Below are 12,384 nucleotides of genomic sequence, written 5' to 3' on the forward strand. Positions count from 1 at the left end.
ATAGATAGATAGATAGATAGATAGATAGATAGATAGATAGATAGATAATAGATAGATGATAGGTAGATAGATCACTAGATGGTAGGTAAAAAGTGAACCTATGTTTACTGGTGATTCTTCCTTAGTGTAGGTTGAATTTAACTACGTTTCTAAAGATTAAGTCCTAGTAATGTCAACAATACAAACTCAGTGATACTAGAAGCAAAAAATATTGATGATGAACTAATTACAAGAGTCTGTTCTTACTGATGAGGAAAAATCTAAATCTAAGGCAGAGTTTCTGAGTATACAGTAAGGTGTAAAAGTGTGTGTGATATAAGGCATGACAGAAGGAACTGGTGGGGAATAATATAAGTATAAGGGAGGGTGCTATTCTGTCATGTCATTTTACCACTTAAAAATTTTGTTTATATGATATATTAAAACCTAAGCACATAGTTTTTGCTTGATCACTATCATAGGTCAGGTGCCATGGGAAACAAACTGAGAGGGAGACTTCCATGTAAAATGTTAATTGGTGAGTAACCTAAAATAAAAACTAGTAAGGAAATAAAGACAATAGGATTGGGGAGAAAGGAAAGAGAGGAGTTAATCTGTGAATTTTAGATTCAGTCACAACAAAGGATTCCACAGCAGGTAATCGCATAGGGAGATCTGGAGCCAGAAGGGTTCTTCAGAGTTGTCCCTTGAGACAAAGAGGCTAAGAGAAGCCACATTTCTCAGCATTGAACAGTGATTGGAAGTACTGCTCTTGGGGAGGGGATTTGACAGAATGAAATGGTTCTCCTAGTCTGAGGGATTTAGGTCTGAGCCATCAACAGCCAAACTTCCCAGCAGCTGAGGGACTGTGCCTTCAATCTAAGAGAAGTCTTCCAGTATCCACTACAATCAATGAAACTTGATTTTCAGATTCAAAAATAAATATTTAAATAAACAAAGACCAATCCATGACATTTAAAAAATATCATTACGGTTGATATGGTTTTACTTATTTTTCTTTGTCTCAGGAGTTGCCTTGCTAATGTTGTGAACTCTAAAGTTCTTTTGAAAGTATTGTTTTCTATGGTTTCAGGTATTATCAGTTTGTTACTCTTCTCCAATTATATTTGTAAGGCCTTAGCTCTTTCTTTTTCTTATTAAAGTGGCATAAATACCATTAAATTGATGAAATAGCTAAGTACAAAAATGAGGGTGAGTCTTCTGTCCTCTGTAATAACCTCTTTTATGCTAGATTTCTGATTATTTGGCCTTTATTGACAGAAGAAAACACATTCTGTGAACTTGTCAGCCAAAGATAGCATTTACAGCTTCTAAATAATTAGGTATTGATTAATTTCACCAGGAATATATGGGTCATTTTTTTCAAACATGTCCATTCTTAAAGATCATATAATTTCAACTAAAGAAATCAGAAAACAGAGCTTCAAATCTTAATAGCTAGCTCCTATTGCCTATCTTTCACAATTACATTGTGAGCTGCAATTGCCCCAAGGAGCACAAAGATGACAGTTTCAGTCTTGTTAAACTTCCTGGATCTTCATTATTACACAGGTAGCATTAGAAGAAAGGGGTTGCTAACTTCTTCCTCCAAACTTTAACTTTGTATTACAAATGAATGTATGCATTGAGAAATGTCCAACATGCAAAATGTGATAAGCTACACACAATAAGGAAGAAATAACAGCAGACCCCAGATATTGGCACTCTAAAGTGGGAGAGAGAAATATTTTTAGGCAAACATTCAAAAGGTGTAGTTGATAATTGCATCTTTACTTGAGAAATATCTTTTCCATTAGCATGGTGGGTATTAGATAAGAAATTATATTCTATTTTCTACTTTTTGGCTATTTCTATCTTGAGGCATATTGGGAACCATCAATAATAACATTTTGGTGATATATAGATAGAGACATATATACAGTTATAGATGTACATATATAGATAGATACACAAATAATTAGTAATGTAAGATACAGATTTGATGCCCTCTTGTTAAAAAAAAATCCCAAATTTTTATACATCAAATAATGTTCAACATGGTAGTGATTAAAATGGTGGCCGAATGTTCAAAGATTCCTGTACCCTGAAAAGATTAAGATAGAACCACTTGCTCTCCACTATAAAACAAAACAAAAAAACAAACACAATGGAAATACTCCCCTAAATTTATCTAAGCAGTAATTAGTTGAAAAGATGAATCTAGTCTCCCAACTCATGAGATTGTTTTTGTTGTTTTTTTTAATACACAACTAATCCTGTTACTAATAAGTCAAGCAATTTTGAGGTATATAAAGTTAATAATCACTCCTTCCTCTCTTCCAATTCTTAAAGTGGCTATGAGATATGTCTTGACACCTGTTTCTCCATGTCAATATGAAAAACTATAGATGTTTATCTCTCTGTATAGTACATAAATACATATACTTACATACAAGTATATAAGTAAAGATATTTATACATATATATGCATACATTGTTCTTTCTTAAGAAAGATATCATCATACTTGTAATATTACACTATAACTTACTTTAAGACATAGAGATCTGCCAAAGTGTACAGTATGAGGCTGGTAAATATAAGGCATTAATACTTATCCCAAAGAATTCAATTTAATAGGGCAGGGAAATCTATAAACAAACTTTTATACATCATAACAAAGCATATCTAAACATTGGTCAATATTATTTAGAAAATAATTGCAGTATCAAGACCATGAGTATCATCCAAGTTAAATTAAAATTTATGATAGATGCCATTTGTTCTTTTTTATTTATTTATTTATTTTAAATAAGGCCTGAAAACTGAGGCAAACCTACCCCTGATAATTTGCAGGGCAGGATGGTTCTGAATGTCCAGAGTAACTGAATTAAATAAATAAATAAATAAATAAATAAATAAATAAATAAATAAAACTTTTGTTAAATATTCCTCCAGGGTTCTGCTTATTAATAGTACTAATTTCAAGAAAGCTACACAAAGAAGTACAATTTAGGTTTTTGTAGTTTTGTATAGAGCACTAAGTTATCTAGAAAAACTTAAGTTTCTTTTAATGTTTAATTCTGAGGATGAAATGTTGAGAGTTCAGCATTCATTCATTCTTTCATTCATTCAACAAACACTTAACAGTGTCCTCCTGTTCCAGGTACTTTTTCAGCCCTCAGGATTCAGTAGGGAACAAGCCTAGTGGGAGACAGAGACAATAAACAAGATATTCAAATAAAATATTTGTATATTATAAGATGATAAGTGGTAAGATGTAAAATAAAACAGGGTAATGGGAGAAGGAGTTTGTGAGGCAAAACAACTTTAGATAGGGTAGCCAGAAGAGGCCTTCCTGAGAAATTTAATTTGGAACAGAAGGAGTTAGTAGTGCAGATATCTTGGGGGAAGTGGAGCTAGGGAGTGAGAAGTTCAAGCTGAGGAGGAATCAGGTTCAACTGCTCAAGGCAATAGCTTTGGCTAGTGATTTCCAGGAGTTTCTATGATAACCCAGGGCTAGAAAGTTGTTGAGAATGAAGGACCACCATCCTCTCTATTCCCATGTGGCTGGGGGAGTAATGGTATTTTACTGACAAGGATATGAAACTCTAGAGAGAAGACTTGGGACATTGTTGTTTTGATATGCCTGATTCAGGTTTGATTCCCAAAGCACAAAATTGTACCAGTCATGTAGTATCTTATTTTATATTACCCCAGAACCTTAGAGTGGATGGCTTCTGGAGGTGGAGGGAAAGCAAACAAGTCCTGGTAATTCTATTCTACATTACAAAAGTAATTTGAACCCCAAAGAGAGATCTCTGGTATACTTGAACCCATCAAAGTACTGAGGTTTTGTGTTTGTCTATGCACAGTAGAACTTATGACTCATTTGCTCATAAGGTACATCTTTAACTGATGACTTCACCTAGAAGGAATTACTGAGTTGGACATCCATTCTTCCCTCATAGTTATCCAATGACCAGTATCAAAACTGCTGGTCAGACATTCTGTAAGAAAGTATACTGGAGCCACTGCTGGATCATAATGTGACTGGATGTGATTCTATAAAGACAGCCTTCAAAGACTGATACAGCCCTGTGCCCAAGGTTCATGGTTTGGTGAGTGGAACACAGGTTAGAGTTCAATCCCTTGCTGTACCTTTAGGCACTGCACAGTCTGCCCCAATGTGCACATCAGCACTAATTATATTGATCCCTAGAGGGACAATCTAGAGCACAGCATATATTATCTGCCTGGGACATCTCCAAATGGATAAATTAGTAAGAAGTGCTTATTTGTTCTAGAATTAACATAGCTAGAAATTACTTAATGTTGTTCCCTTACTTCTTCATTTTTACTTTTATTTTTTTAAGGGGGAGTTCTTAATATGCTTTTTGCCTTTATCTCTGATTAAAATTTTGACATTTTTCACATATGAATGTTTTATATATACAAAAAGGATGTGTTTTATTTGTATTAATAAGTGGTGATTTCTTTGTTATCCAATGTTTTAAGAATTCCAAGTATAGGTGTGTGTTTAAATTTGGTGTATATTCAGTGTATAGAAAAATAATGAAATGCTTAGCTTCAGTTTAGAATTAAATATGCCTTGATAAATACAGCATGCTCTACATGCTTTGTGGTATGCATTGCATGATGTGTGGTACAATAAAGCTAAGGTACTGTTTATGAATCATTTTGTATTGTGTATTACCTGAACATTTTCAAAGTCAGAACCTGGAATATTCTTTATATTTTTCCTATATTAAGTTTGCCACTGCCTTTGAAACTTCACCTCATATTTCATAGTTATGCATTAAACAAGGGACCATTTCAATTTCTTTTGAACAATTTATTATGAGTTTGAAAATGCCTCTTCCTGATACTCTGTTACATTCTTTGAGGGTGGTAGATACCTAATAAGATACAAATACGGTAAATAAGTGAAAATAGTGAATTCCAGGTATATTATATGGCATCTGTTTACACATACTGAAGGTGACGTTGAACAGAACTGTGTGATTGATCCCTGACACTAGAGCATATTTTTTCTAATTTTCAAAGTGCCATGTATTCAAACAACGTGAAAGATACTTTCCTGATGTGTTTCCATTTATGTTTTATCCTAGTTAAATTATTATAAGTAAAGGGGCTCTAGGTGCATTTGTAGCAACTGTCAGAGACTGAGTAATTTCTATGACTAAATTCCTTAAAACATACAGAATAAATTTGGTTTAAGAGTGAATTATTGAATTTACTTATCTAGTTATATTGCTATTTCCATGCAGAGATAATTAGGTCAAAATTCCCACTAATTTTTAAATTTCCTTTGTTCTCTGTGATTAACTACTTTAATTGTAATTTCACAAATATTTACTAACATGTGAATATTTTCTATTATATTGTCTAACATACATTACATTTGTATTTTTAAAAGATTATATTTTCTTCATGAATTACTAGCATTTTGCCCTATTTTTGTCAGCATGGAATTGTTTAAAACTCAACATCACTAAAAGGAGAGATTGAAAACAAAGAATCAGAACATGGCAAAGCTCAAGATCCAAACCCAGAAAAAAGGCATAAACACAGAAGGGCTAGGTAGCAAACCACCGTCAGAACTGTGCATCACTGCAACCACTAGACATCTCCAGGACCATTACACACACACAACCACACTAGGTGATCACCACCGCTACCACGTCATCCCTCTTCCTTTGCCTGCTTTGCTACATCACTTGCTTAAGAGCAAAAGTCTCCTTAATTTCTCTTTCTTCTGTCTTGTTGTTGGTGTATCGGAATGCCACTGACTTCTGTGCATTGGTTTTATATCCTGCCACTTTACTGAATTCCTGTATGAGTTCTAGCAGTTTTGGGGTGGAGTCTTTGGGGTTTTCCACATAAAGTATCATATCATCTGCAAAGAGTGAGAGTTTGACTTCTTCTTTGCCGATTTGGATGCCTTTTATTTCTTTTTGTTGTCTGATTGCTGTGGCTAGGACTTCCAATACTACGTTGAATAGCAGTGGTGATAGTGGACATCCCATTTTACAACTGCACCCAAAACCATAAGATACCTAGGAATAAATCTAACCAAAAAGACAAAGGATCTGTACTCAGAAAACTATAAAATACTCATGAAAGAAATTGAGGAAGACACAAAGAAATGGAAAAACGTTCCATGCTCATGGATTGGAAGAACAAATATTGTGAAGATGTCAATGCTACCTAGAGCAATCTACACATTCAATGCAATCCCCATCAAAATACCATCCACTTTTTTCAAAGAAATGGAACAAATAATCCTAAAATTTGTATGGAACCAGAAAAGACCCCGCATAGCCAGAGGAATGTTGAAAAAGAAAAGCAAAGCGGGCAGCATCACAATTCTGGACTTCCAGCTCTATTACAAAGCTGTCATCATCAAGACAGTATGGTGCTGGCACAAAAACAGACACATAGATCAGTGGAACAGAATAGAGAGCCCAGAAATGGACCTTCAACTCTATGGTCAACTAATCTTCAACAAAGCAGGAAAGAATGTCCAATGGAAAAAAGACAGTGTCTTCAACAAATGGTGTTGGGAAAATTGGATAGCCACATGCAGAAGAATGAAACTGGACCATTTCCTTACACCACACACAAAAATAGACTCCAAATGGTTGAAAGACCTCAATGTGAGACAGGAGTCCATCAAAATCCTAAAGGAGAACACAGGCAGCAACCTCTTCGACCTCAGCTGCAGCAACTTCTTCCTAGAAACATCGCCAAAGGCAAGGGAAACAAGGGCAAAAATGAACTATTGGGACTTCATCAAGATAAAAAGCTTTTGCAAAGCAAAGGAAACAGTCAACAAAACCAAAAGACAACCGACAGAATGGGAGAAGATATTTGCAAATGACATATCAGATAAAGGACTGGTATCCAAAATCTATAAAGAACTCATCAAACTCAACACCCAAAGAACAAATGATCCAATCAAGAAATGGGCAGAAGACATGAACAGACATTTTCCCAAAGAAGACATCCAAATGGCTAACAGACACATGAAAAAGTGCTCAACATTGTTCAACATCAGGGAAATCCAAATCAAAACCTCAATGAGATACCATCTCACACCAGTCAGAATGGCTAAAATTAACAAGTCAGGAAACGACAGATGTTGGCGGGGATGCGGAGAAAGGGGAACCCTCCTACACTGTTGGTGGGAACGCAAGCTGGTGCAGCCACTCTGCAAAACAGTATGGAGGTTCCTCAAAAAGTTGAAAATAGAGCTACCATATGATCCAGCAATTGCACTACTGGGTATTTACCCAAAGATACAAAAGTAGGGATCCAAAAGGGTACGTGCACCCCGATGTTTATAGTGGCAATGTCCACAATAGCCAAACTGTTGATAGAGCCAAGATGTCCATTGACAGATGAATGGATAAAGAAGATGTGGTATATATATACAATGGAATATTTTGCAGCCATCAAAAGGAATGAGATCTTGCCATTTGCAACAACATGGATGGAACTGGAGGGTATTATGTTGAGCGAAATAAGTCAAACAAAGAAAGACATGTATCATATGACGTCACTGATATGAGGAATTCTTAATCGCAGGAAACAAACTGAGGGTTGCTGGAGTGGGGGTGGGGTGGGAGGGATGGGTTACTGGGTGATAGACACTGGGGAGGGTATGTGCTCTGGTAAGCGCTGTGAATTGTGCAAGACTGTTGAATCTCAGATCTGTACCTCTGAAACAAATAATGCAATATATGTCAAGAAAAAAAAAGAAGAAGAAGAAGGTAGCAGGAGGGGAAGAATGAAGGGGGGGAAATCGGAGGGGAAGACGAACCATGAGAGACGATGGACTCTGAAAAACAAACTGAGGGTTCTAGAGGGGAGGGGGGTTAGGGAGGATGGGTTAGCCTGGTAATGGGTATTGAGGAGGGCACATTCTGCATGGAGCACTGGGTGTTATGCACAAACAATGAATCATGGAACACTACATCTAAAACTAATGATACAATGTATGGGGATAATATAAGAACAAAAAAATTAAAAAAAAAAAAAAAAAAAGAGCCAAAGTCTCAGGTGTGAATGTACAATCGCCTAGGCACAGGAAGAGTGTTTCTGTTTGACAGCTAGCTTGTGGTGGAAGGGGAGATCTTTTCCCTTTTGTCTTCATATGTTAGGGATAAATAACACCTCCTTTCTCAGCTTGATTTCAGAGCCAATATAAAGATAGACAAAGTGTTTGAGCAGATGGAGTTTAAATATTGGTAATCATGGTTTAATTGTGTGGCAACAATGGGGTTTTAAATGCTCCGCTCTAGAATCGGACATATTTGCTCACCTATGAAAGATCAGAGCCACCTGTTACAACATGGCAGAGTAAAAAAATATGTGTGCTCTTTGCAAGTAGAAAATTCTTTTTTTTTTTTTTTTTAAGATTTTATTTATTTTTTGACAGAGAGAGAGACAGTGAGAGAGGGAACACAAGCAGGGGAAGTGGGAGAGGGAGAAGCAGGCTTCCCACGGAGCAAGGAGGCAGACATGGGGCTCGATCCCAGGACCCTGGGATCACGACCTGAGCCGAAGGCAGATGCTTAACGACTGAGCCACCCAGGCGCCCTGCAAGTAGAAAATTCTTAAAGGGACATTGAGGAAGGGGCTAAGTTACACATTATGCTTAGCAAAATACATACCATTTATTTTAGACCTCCTAAATCCTTTTTCAATTATAATTTTTTTGTATGTTATTTAAATATCCAATATTCTTTCTTAATAGAATCTACCTATTTAGCCATTTTGTTTATAACTTCTTTTGAACTTTTCTACTTAATTATGTTTTGCATTATATTACTTGGAAAGAATATCTCCACATACACACATGGTCTTGCTGAATTCAGGACTTAACAAGATTCCTTCAAATCATTTAGCTGAACTTTTCATTTTTCTTACTATAAATGCAGCTTCATGTATTTATTTGACAAACCTTATACAGTCCTAACTATGTGTCAGACAAAATATGTAAACACACTCCAACCTTAACTCATTTCTCCCTCAAAACAATTCTATAAGTTAGATTCTATTATTATTTTCATTTTCAGTTGAAGAACCAGAGGAATAGGGGGTTAAGTGATGTGGTACAAGGGCAGAATTCAAAAGGGCAATCTGAGTCTCAAGTCCAAATTCCTAAATACTCTGCTATACTGTCTAAATTTTGATAAATTTTAATAGAGAAGATAATTGCATTATCTGTGTTTATATCATTTTCCCATTTGTATACAAAGTAATGCTCTGCTTCAGAAAGAACGTTAACTTTGTTAGTTAACATGCACCTAGAATTTCAAAGCATCTATTTTCTTTTCCTTAGTGTAGTGAGTTAACTACAAATTTAGGTTTAAATTTGTTTGGCTGCCAGACTAACAATGACTCTTTATCTGGCATTTCTTATTCTTATTCCTCTTGCCCCTTGGCCATGGCTCATTGATCCAAGTAGGGAAAACTGACCAAACTTGGAACAATGGGATTATCTACTTGGGGAATTTTAAAATTAAAAAGGAGATGCACAGAGAAAGAAGCATTTGTTGGAGGTGAATTATTTCACAAGAGAAATGCAGACAGAATGTTCATTTGTTCCCCTGAGTTTCTCTGAATACTGTCTTCCCTTAATCCTATTTCATTCTATATTTAAGGAATTAGGGCTATTAAAATAAGTTAAAAATGGTCTAAATATCAATTACTACCAAATTAGAAAATAAAATGCATTACCCTCTTGAAGCAACTACAGAGATTAATGCTAGCATTGAACACTTAACATATGCAAGTATGATATCTTTCATTATGTTCAATTTTCCATTTTAACAAATAACAAAGACTTCTAGATATTAGAAGTGCTTACTTAAATTTAATCAAGTGGAGACTCTCATGGGGACTTTTTTGTTCCATTTGTACTCTCCTTGCTGGAGAAAATTTACAAGTTCTAATATTTGTAATGTACTTTATCTTCCAAAGGTATTTTTCCACCATCTGAAGCATAAAGACTACCAGAAACAGTTGCTTTTTCCTGGTAAAAACACCAATATCCTTGTCATTCTGTTTTGTGGATAGCTCATCCTCTGTCTCCATTCCACATGGAATTTGATTGCCTAATTGTTAAAAAGGATATAGTAGTCTACTAAAGTTATGACTGTTAGCTCAAAACACCTGGAAAGGAGGTAGTAGTGATTACTCTTACATGTTTTAATAAGACAGATGTATGGCACAGGATAATATAAAGTAAATCATGTACTATTTTAGAAGCCTGAATCTGACCATAATAATAGACATTTTGCTGCACCCTGTATACCCTACAATTAAGAAGGAGAACTATCAGATGGGCCACTTCAACTTGGGAAGGCACACTTTCTATACTTGACTATTTTGATCTATTAGCCAGGTAATGCCAAAACTGCAATATTCTAGTGAGACATAAAATAATGAGTCTCTAGCTAGTTCAGTTCATGGCACAAGTACCTCTGACAATGGCCATATGACCAAGAGAAACCAATGAAATTTGAAGCTTCTGCAGCACATTTTAATAGGATAAAAGGCCTCTGGATTTTTGATGCAGAGCTAGCAGACATGTCAGCCCAGCAAATAATTATTCTCCCTTTAAGAAACTGTTATCAGTTTATCACTAGGCTCTAATGAAGAAAAAATGACAAATGGTTACCAAGTGACCACATAAACTATTTCACCTCCATAACTAGTCCCTCTCATCCATTTAATCATATAATTATATTTTTTTCAACAGCTCAACTTCTAGTGTTAAATTTTGCTCTCAGCCTGATCAGGTCTTGAATACATAGATATGTTGCATGAATAATTTGCTCATTGCTGATCTTCCTTCAACCCATAGTATGTCCTCAAAAATAATTTTCTGTGATTACTTGACAGAAGCTAAAAATCTCAGGCCAGATTTTAAATGCTATTGTGAAGTATGGGAAAGTCTTGGGTGGAGAGTTTTAGTCTTATAATCCTTCTCAGGTTTGATCCTGAAGGAGAGTAAAAGATGGAAATCCTCCAAGCAGGCAGAACTTGGAGCAGGGTACTTTATTCACTTTGGAGAGAAGGATGACCTGATGCCAAGATTTACACTGATTCCCTGGGAGAGACTAATAGTCTAAGACAGTTAGGGACTTGGGAAATAAACAAGAATAGGATTTATGAACAGGCTTTTAGATTGGACAAAGAATTTAAGGTTTTTTTAAACATAGAGTCAAGAAAACTTGCTCTATAGAATTAACAAGTCAGGAAATGACAGATGTTGGCGGGGATGCGGAGAAAGGGGAACCCTCCTACACTGTTGGTGGGAATGCAAGCTGGTGCAGCCACTCTGGAAAACAGTATGGAGATTCCTCAAAAAGTTGACAATAGAGCTGCCCTATGACCCAGCAATTGCACTACTGGGTATTTACCTCAAAGATACAAATGTAGTGATCCGAAGGGGTATGTGCACCCCTATGTTTATAGCAACAATGTCCACAATAGCCAAACTATGGAAAGAGCCACGATGTCCATCAACAGATGAATGGATAAGAAGATGTGGTGTATATATATACAATGGAATATTATGCAGCCATCGAAAGGAATGAAATCTTGCCATTTGCAACGACATGGATGGAACTGGAGGGTGTTATGCTGAGTGAAATAAGTCAATCAGAGAAAGACATGTATCATATGATCTTACTGATATGAGGAATTCTTAATCTCAGGAAACAAACTGAGGGTTGCTGGAGTGGTGGGGGGTGGGAGGGCTGGGTGGCTGGGTGATAGACATTGGGGAGGGTATGTGCTATGGTGAGCACTGTGAATTGTGTAAGACTGATGAATCACAGACCTGTACCTCTGAAACAAATAATACATTATATGTTAAAAAAAAAAAAAAAAGAAGATAGTAGGAAGGGAGAAATAAAGGGGGGGGGGATCGGTGGGGAAGACGAACCATGGGAGACTATGGACTCTGAGAAACAAACTGAGGGTTCTAGAGGGGAGGGGGTTGGGGGGATGGGTTAGCCTGGTGATGGGTATTAAAGAGGGCACATACTGAATGGAGCACTGGGTGTTATATGCAAACAATGAATCGTGGAACACTACATCAAAAACTAATGATGTAATGTATGGTGATTAACATAACATAAAAAAATAAATTAATAAAAAAAAAAAAACAGAAGGAGTCATCCTCCTTCACCAACTAGTCAGTGTTTGCTCAAAGAGCTCTAAAGAATGTGGCCATGGGGGATTCCAGTCCACGATGGCATCATAGGAAGACCCTGAACTCGCCTCCTCCACAGATACATCAAATTACACCTATTTTTAGAGAAATTCCTCCTAAAGAAGAACTGAGGGTCAACTGTACAGTTTTTGTC

The sequence above is a fragment of the Mirounga leonina genome, unplaced genomic scaffold, assembly GCF_011800145.1.
Source record: "Mirounga leonina isolate KUSES-001 unplaced genomic scaffold, KU_Mleo_1.0 Mir_151, whole genome shotgun sequence".
Lineage (NCBI taxonomy): Eukaryota > Metazoa > Chordata > Mammalia > Carnivora > Phocidae > Mirounga > Mirounga leonina.